The sequence below is a fragment of the Crocodylus porosus genome, unplaced genomic scaffold (genome assembly GCF_001723895.1).
Source record: "Crocodylus porosus isolate Cpor-Errol unplaced genomic scaffold, CroPor_comp1, whole genome shotgun sequence".
Lineage (NCBI taxonomy): Eukaryota > Metazoa > Chordata > Crocodylia > Crocodylidae > Crocodylus > Crocodylus porosus.
In genome coordinates this window covers 63,489,937-63,496,957 of record NW_017728931.1, presented here as the reverse complement: position 1 = coordinate 63,496,957, position 7,021 = coordinate 63,489,937, and the positions used below count along the sequence as shown (strand labels likewise).

At 44.3% G+C, this 7,021-nt stretch overlaps 1 long non-coding RNA gene across 1 annotated transcript in view; it reads left to right on the top strand.

Moving 5' to 3' along the window:
* LOC109316083 overlaps positions 1 to 6,530 on the top strand; it is a 13,178-nt gene extending 6,648 nt beyond the window's left edge. The window contains exon 3 of the long non-coding RNA XR_002102673.1: positions 6,452 to 6,530. This is a non-coding gene — a long non-coding RNA (uncharacterized LOC109316083). The remainder of the gene's footprint in view (positions 1 to 6,451) is intronic.
* The last annotated feature ends 491 nt before the right edge of the window (positions 6,531 to 7,021 follow it).

Genomic DNA, 7,021 nt, shown 5'->3' with positions numbered 1-7,021 from the left:
TGACCCCAGCTGACTTCCTGCCCTTTGGGCAGGGGGCTGGACTCGATGATCTCCCGAGGTCCCTTCCAGCCCTAATGTCTATGAAATATGAGAAGTTTACTGTGGAGTTGCCTAATTAGCTCCACAGTAAACATCTCAGCATCTACATGTACAGCACCATTAGGACAGAGTAGATGAATTAACTCACGTCCTATCCTGTTTTTTACTCCACAGAAACACGTGTAGATGCTGACAGGGCTGGCTGGGGCATGAGGATGCTTTAGTGCAGGAGATGCCTGCTCACTAGTCCTGCTCTCAAGCACTCTTGTGTCCCAGCCAGCCCCCTCTCCCCACCTCCTCTCACCCCTCCTGCAGCACACTGAACTGGGTTAGAGCTGTCCTGGGCTGGCAAGCTGACCCCCCCAGGTCCTCTGCCAGCCGCACCTGCTCCAACTCAGCTCAACATGCTGATTTTACAATATGTGCCAGACTTTATTGCTGCACCTTAATAGCACATATAGATGTGCCCAGATAGCCCCAGCAAAGTCAATAAGACTAACTGGGGTAAAAAGGTGCAATTAAACAGGAATAAGGATATCAAAATCTGGATATAAAGAATATGCTCTGGCATACTCAGAAATATGCTGGGCTTTTTTTGGAAGTGCAACTTGGGTTGGAATGAGTAACACTGTTGTGGGTGTCAAGCTTATGATGGAAAGGATTTTTCACAGAAGAAGATTGTGTATGATCACCTTATTGTCACTAAAAGTTCATTTCATGGCTAGACACCCTCAACCAGGAAAGTTTGGTTCCTCACTCACTCACACTTCAACATGGGAGAACTGGAGATTAGCCCAAGATGAATGACATGACTGGGAAACCCTAACTTTCAGCCCAGCTATGGCTTCTGCTGCACACTAGGGAGCATAACTACTGGAGAAACTCCAGATGTATCAAATGTTAGACTCAGTAGTTGTCTTACTGCTCATGCCAAGGTTATGTATATATATTGCACAGTCTTTCAGCAGTCAGAGATTACTGGAGCTTTCTTGCTGTAGTTGCATAGACCCTCTCCCACTGGCTCTAAAAAGGGTCCTGGGGACAGCAGCAGCTACCAGTATAAATAAGCAAAGAAAGAAGGCTGAGAGCAGAGACTGCCTTAATAAGTTTGCACGAAGAGCTTCCAGCTGCTGAGCTGATAGAGCCAGAACTTCATTCTAACCCATCTGAGGCTACTTTATTCAGTCAAGAGTAAATAAAGGTTTTAAATTCCACAAGACATTTCAGGGCTAGAATACTAGTGGAATAATTCATGAAAAGGTGGTGTGCTGGTAGCAACCAGTCTTGGGAAATATGCCTGTGAATCCACTTCAGCAAATTACTGCACAATAATTCAAGCTCTCTCTCATCTTACTGCTTAATGAAATTAATATTGTGATAGGAATCAAGAAGTCCTGAAGTAAAAACAAGCGACTTAGTTACTTTTTGTTCTGTAAGTAATGTGAGAAAGCGTTGTGCGTATACTCTGACTCATTTCATCTTTCAAAAAGAAAGCAAAAACAGAAGGCTCCTGGAGTTTTATTTGTCATGAAAGTAATTCAGCCCTTTCTCCAACTTCCTCTAGTGACGGAGAAAGGAATGATCTAATGCTGTGAGCACAGTACTGGGAGACAGGAATGCCTTGATTCTTAACTGGTCCTACAGAGCTTCCTGAAATAAAACAGCAAGGGAAAAGAAACCTATTACTGCTCTTTTGGTAAGACACCTGAATAATTTCTGCCAGGCCATGATTTTAAGAGCAAGCTACTGCCCAACTCTTCCCTTCTCCTGCTCTCCTCCCAACAGGCCCCCTAATAGGCCAATAAATAAGTATCAGCCCTGAACCTAGCACCATCTCAAAGATCATGTAGTGGAGTTATTGCCGATTTTGAGCTGTACAACACCAGACTGACTGAAAGGTCTGAGAACAAGCAGCTGTAAAGCATGTTTAGCAAACATTCCTTCTTTGCTCTTTTACACAGGAAGGTGTTTGGAGCAAGTTGGCCTTTTCTAAAGAGGTCATTCTATCAGGAGTCTAAATATGCAGCTTTACAGCTTGTACAGTTCAAAGGACTGCCAACTAATGCATGTGGGGCTTGTCTCAATGCAAACAAACATTTTGGTTTTCTATTTATATAGAAAATAAATGAACTAAGTCACTTTATTTGGAGACTCGTTAAACTAAAACTGGCTCCCAGGTTAAAACTCTGAATGCTTATGCACAATTTAGAGACTTTTTTTAAATCTCCAAGATGTAATTGCTCCAGAAAATAGTGATTATAATGGCCATACTAACTTCAAGCAAGACTGAGCTATAATGGACTCATGAGTAATGTCCAGATAAATAAAATATGCAGATTCCTATTAGGATATTTAACAACACTTTATTTACCAATTATTCCTGTTACTCCAGCACTCAAGAGCTCCAGTCATTGGACCCTGTTGTGCTATGTGCTGTACAAAAAGAAGCAAATAAGACAGTTCAAAAGCCTGTTCTCACCTTTTGCTATGCTCAGATGTGTATTGGAATAGAACAGAGAATAAAAATAGGTCAGAGAAACTGTGATATCTACTCATTGTGTTTTTAACTGGCCTAAGCATGTCTCTGTTTGGGTTGGGAAACATGTACATACTAGTTCTGGAATTTAACAATAATAAGAAAAGTGTTAGCTTTGCTTTAAAAAAAGTGAGAAAAACCCCAATCTCAAACACAGCGCACTTCTACCTCATCAGAGAAGTTTTTATTAGGACCTTGTATTTTGAAAGAGCAAAAAAATCAGGTTCTGTTTCAGCGTACCCCTCCCTTTAACCTGGGGTATCAAAGATATGCCCAATAGTTCAGATCTGGCCCACATAGTCACATCATCTGGCCCCAGTGCCTGCATGGGGCCTGTTCACTCTCCACTTGTCACATGTCAGATCTAGCACCCACGGCACATGCTGGCCAGGCAGGAATTGTGCTGTATGCAGTGCCCACTCCTGGCTGGTCACAGGTGAGCGCCACGTGCAGTGCAGGTCCCAAAGCAGGTGCCATGTTTGTTGCAGTAGAGCATGCATTGGCTCTAGCATGGCGGGAGAGGAGTGCTCCACAAGTCCCTCATGCCAGACCTAGTACCCATGACTGTGCTGCATGTGGCAGCTGCTCTAACCAATCCAGGACCTGTACTGCATGCTGTGTCCACCCCAAACTAACTGGAGCAGGTGCCACCCCTATTTTAACCCATGTAAAGAGTGATGTACTTCTTTTTAAGCTGCTTCCCTAGTAGATTCCCAGAGATCCTTCTGCATATATTAAATGATTTAATTGGGGTTCCACATGAATGAGGAGCCCCTCCACATAGACGTAGTTAAAGGACTATGGCCTAATTTAGAAGATGTGCCCTTGATCCCCAGCTTTGTTTCCACTCCTCAACCAGTGAAAGCTCTACCACTAGAACTGATGGATATTGACATTCAGTTCACCTTTCTAAAGGCAAAAAGTATGTAAGAGGCAAAAAGTTCAAGGAAGGGTAAAAGGACACAGAGGGTGCATCTACATGAGATGCTAACTTTGCAGTAGCTGAATAACGCTGTGCAGTAGTGTGCCGGGCAAACCTGTGCTAATATGCTACTGCACCGTAGTATTAAGCTGTTGTGCAGTTAGTGTTTGAAAAAAATGAATGTGCCAGAGTTACTGCACATTGACTTAGTATTTGGTTATCCAAGTACTAAATTAATGCTTAGTAACTACAGTGCATTAATGAATGTAGGCTCACCCAGATAGTAGTGGGACAAACCTTTTGGGCAGATGTGCCACAAATTAGCCTTGCATCTTCCCTGAGTGTCACTCTGATCCCCCTCCTCTGCCTAAACTTTGCTTTCTGCTTCCCTCTTTGTGCTCCATGCCTGACCTCCTCCTCTGCCTTCTGATTCCTGCCTTGCATTCCCTGCCTGATCTCTTGCTCTGCCTTCTGCTTCCTGCCCTATCTGCAGCTGTACTGCTTGCACCCTCTCGGATCTGCCACATGCCACACTTACAGACTGCCCATGCCACTTAAGGCAGCCATGCAGCACATTAGCCACCACTAGCTTAGAGAAAGTAAACTATCTCAGAGAGAGAAAAAAATTAGGTCACTGACTCTGGGCCAGGAAAAACACACACACGTGGAAATGAGAGCAGCAGAAGTATTTTGTATTAGCTCATCCAAAGATTTGACATGCATGGGCAGCAGATTGTTCTGTCTTCTGGAAAACGAGTGTGGGCAGGGAAGACTGTCAGAAATTTCTAAATCATCTCCAAAATCTAACCAAAGCTATCCAGCAAATTATGTGTTGTGGTGCACATGTGATACAAGATGCTTCAAAGCCTAAAGTCTAAGTGCGGGAGTCACTCTAACAAGCAATAGCAGAAGGCATGTTTGTTATCCCATTGCACATATTCTACTAAACAACACTACCTTGCAAGCTCATTAGTTTATCTCTGTGATCATTTGCACTGTGATACAGTGTTCAATTGCATGATCACAATCTTTTCTGTAGGATCATTGCCTCACTCAGGGCACCAAATAGATATAATTGTGGAGAGAAGGAGGGGGAGGAAATCAAGGTTGTGCCATGACTCTCTATAGAGCATCTGCTTCATTTGTTGAACAAGCTGGAGGGAGCAGAGTGAATGAAGCAGGGACAGGTAAGAGAAAAGGATGGTCTCACAGTTAAAAACCTGGAAGGTCTGAGTCTCTCCTGGCCTCTGCCACAGAGATACTTCAGGATGCTGGGGGGGTCACTTAAACCAAAATTTTCACAAGTGGCCACTACTTGAGCATTCTTCTTTATCTGACTAATTGTCTTGAGATACTGAAGTCTGATTTGCAAAAGAGCCAGATGCTAACAGCTGCAGGTGAAGTCAATGAGAGCCATATTTTGAATGCAAAAGTGCTAGGCAGCGCTTAGTTCACCACCCCAGCCCACCCCCAAAAAAGTGTCTACCTGGTGCATTGAACAGTCACAGAGCTATCTTCTTTCTCACCTCATCATTTCCTATGCTCTCATGCCAAATATACACTCATGCACTACCAGTCACATAGGCTGTTTATAGATGTTACATTTTTCTAAATTAATCCAGACTACAACCATCACTACATACACGGACGTCTGTAGTCCGAATTAAAATTGGTTCCAGTCCAAATTAATTAATCCTCAGTGAATGAGGATTATAATTAATGCAGACTAGGGCAGTCCAAACTAGGCAATTTTAACTGTATTAATTAACATGTATACATGGCAGGTACTTAGGGCTTGCTGTTGCTCATGCCCATAGGCACCAACTTTGGTTTTTTCCAGTGGTCGCTTTCTGACCCCCGCCCAATAGTGCTTTATTTTAAACCCAGCACATTCCCTGCGCATGCCCAGAAGAGGCATCATGTTACTTCAACCTGGCTCTGCAGCATCTATAAAGATTAGGTGATTTAGTGGGGCATTTTTGACACTTTTATCTAATAGCTGATTGAATCACATTTAGCTAAAAGTGCCAAAAAGCCTCGCTGAAGCAATCATTTTTTACAGACGCTGCAGAGCCAGGTTGAAGTAACACACTGCTCTTCCAGTGAAGAGCGGTTTGTTTGTTTCTTAATGTCTGCAAGCAGCCTTCAGCTGTGGCTTGTGGTGAGCACTCACTAATTTTTTTCAGTGGGTGCTTGAGCGCCAGAACACCCACAGAGTTGGCACCTATGCTCATGCCTACCACCAGGTATAGCAAGTGAGTGCAGTTTTGTGCCCCTAATTGTGAGTGGTTTGTGACTGCAGCCCTGTGCCACCACTAAAAATGCACAAAAACCTTCCTGATGCTCAATGATCATCAGGGATCCTAGTTTTCTCTGTTTAAAAATCACAAATTCTCTGATTAAAAACCCCAAAATCTTTGATTAAAATGAAGCACCACTATATAAATTTTGGTATCAATGGAGCACAATGTTTTATTGATATATTTACAATTTTAAAGCAATTTGGAAGCCTACCAGTGCCTCAGTCACTATAATAAAATAAATTCTAAATACCAGGCAGTGGTAAGGGGCACAACACCACACCGCCACCCCTGCTGCTGCTGGGTGGACAGGGGGCACCTTGCAAGGGTGTCACGGGGCTGGCAGTGGCAACACCAACCTTCCCCACCAAGCCTCACTCTTCCTTGCCATGCTGGATCCTGTCTGCTGGGCTGCAGAGACCCCAGGGAGAGGGCAGCAGAGAGGAGAGCCCAAGCCTGCAGCTGGTAGCCCACACCTAACCCGCACACAAATCTGGGGGGCACATCCCCCCCTACTCCCCCAGGAGTGTGCACAGCTGCACAGAGAGAGAGTCTCCCACCCCCAGACAAGCTGCCCCTGGCCCCATTCCACCCCCTGCCTGGGCCCTGTGGCCATGCATTCCTGATGATCTGTTAGAATTGATGATCTATTAGAATTGAAATTTGATTCAAACTGTATGGTGTGAAGCAGTTAACACAATTTAGAAAACAGTGAGTATGTCTACAAACAGCCATACATGCAGGCCCTCTGCTATGCCAAAACCACTACTTACCCTACTGACCATGACTGTCACATTGTTTTGCCCCCTGTTTGCCTATAGCCATCTGCTGTATTTTGTTTTAAGCTTTGATTTTAACACTCTTTGGGGAAGAGACTGACTTTATGTTCTGGGCCAGAGCCACTGTTAGCACAAATGGGGTCCTGATCCAGGACTGTAGCTACAGCACCCTGATTGAAAATCACTGGTTTAAGGCCTCCCAGGGTTGATTTGGTTCTGGAAGTTGCTCTGACTTTCACCCCTAATATAATGGATTCTATAGAGCAGGACAAAGGTGTGTCATAATAAGGACATAAGAACACCAGGTACAGCTTCTTTTTGCTTCAGCTCAGCCCCATTACACCAGCCTCCCCCTACACATCCCTCTACTTGGGAGCAGAAATGCAGCTCTCCTGATGTTACAAGCCTCTGCTTAGCTGGGGAGCCTATGACTACCCTAAAACCC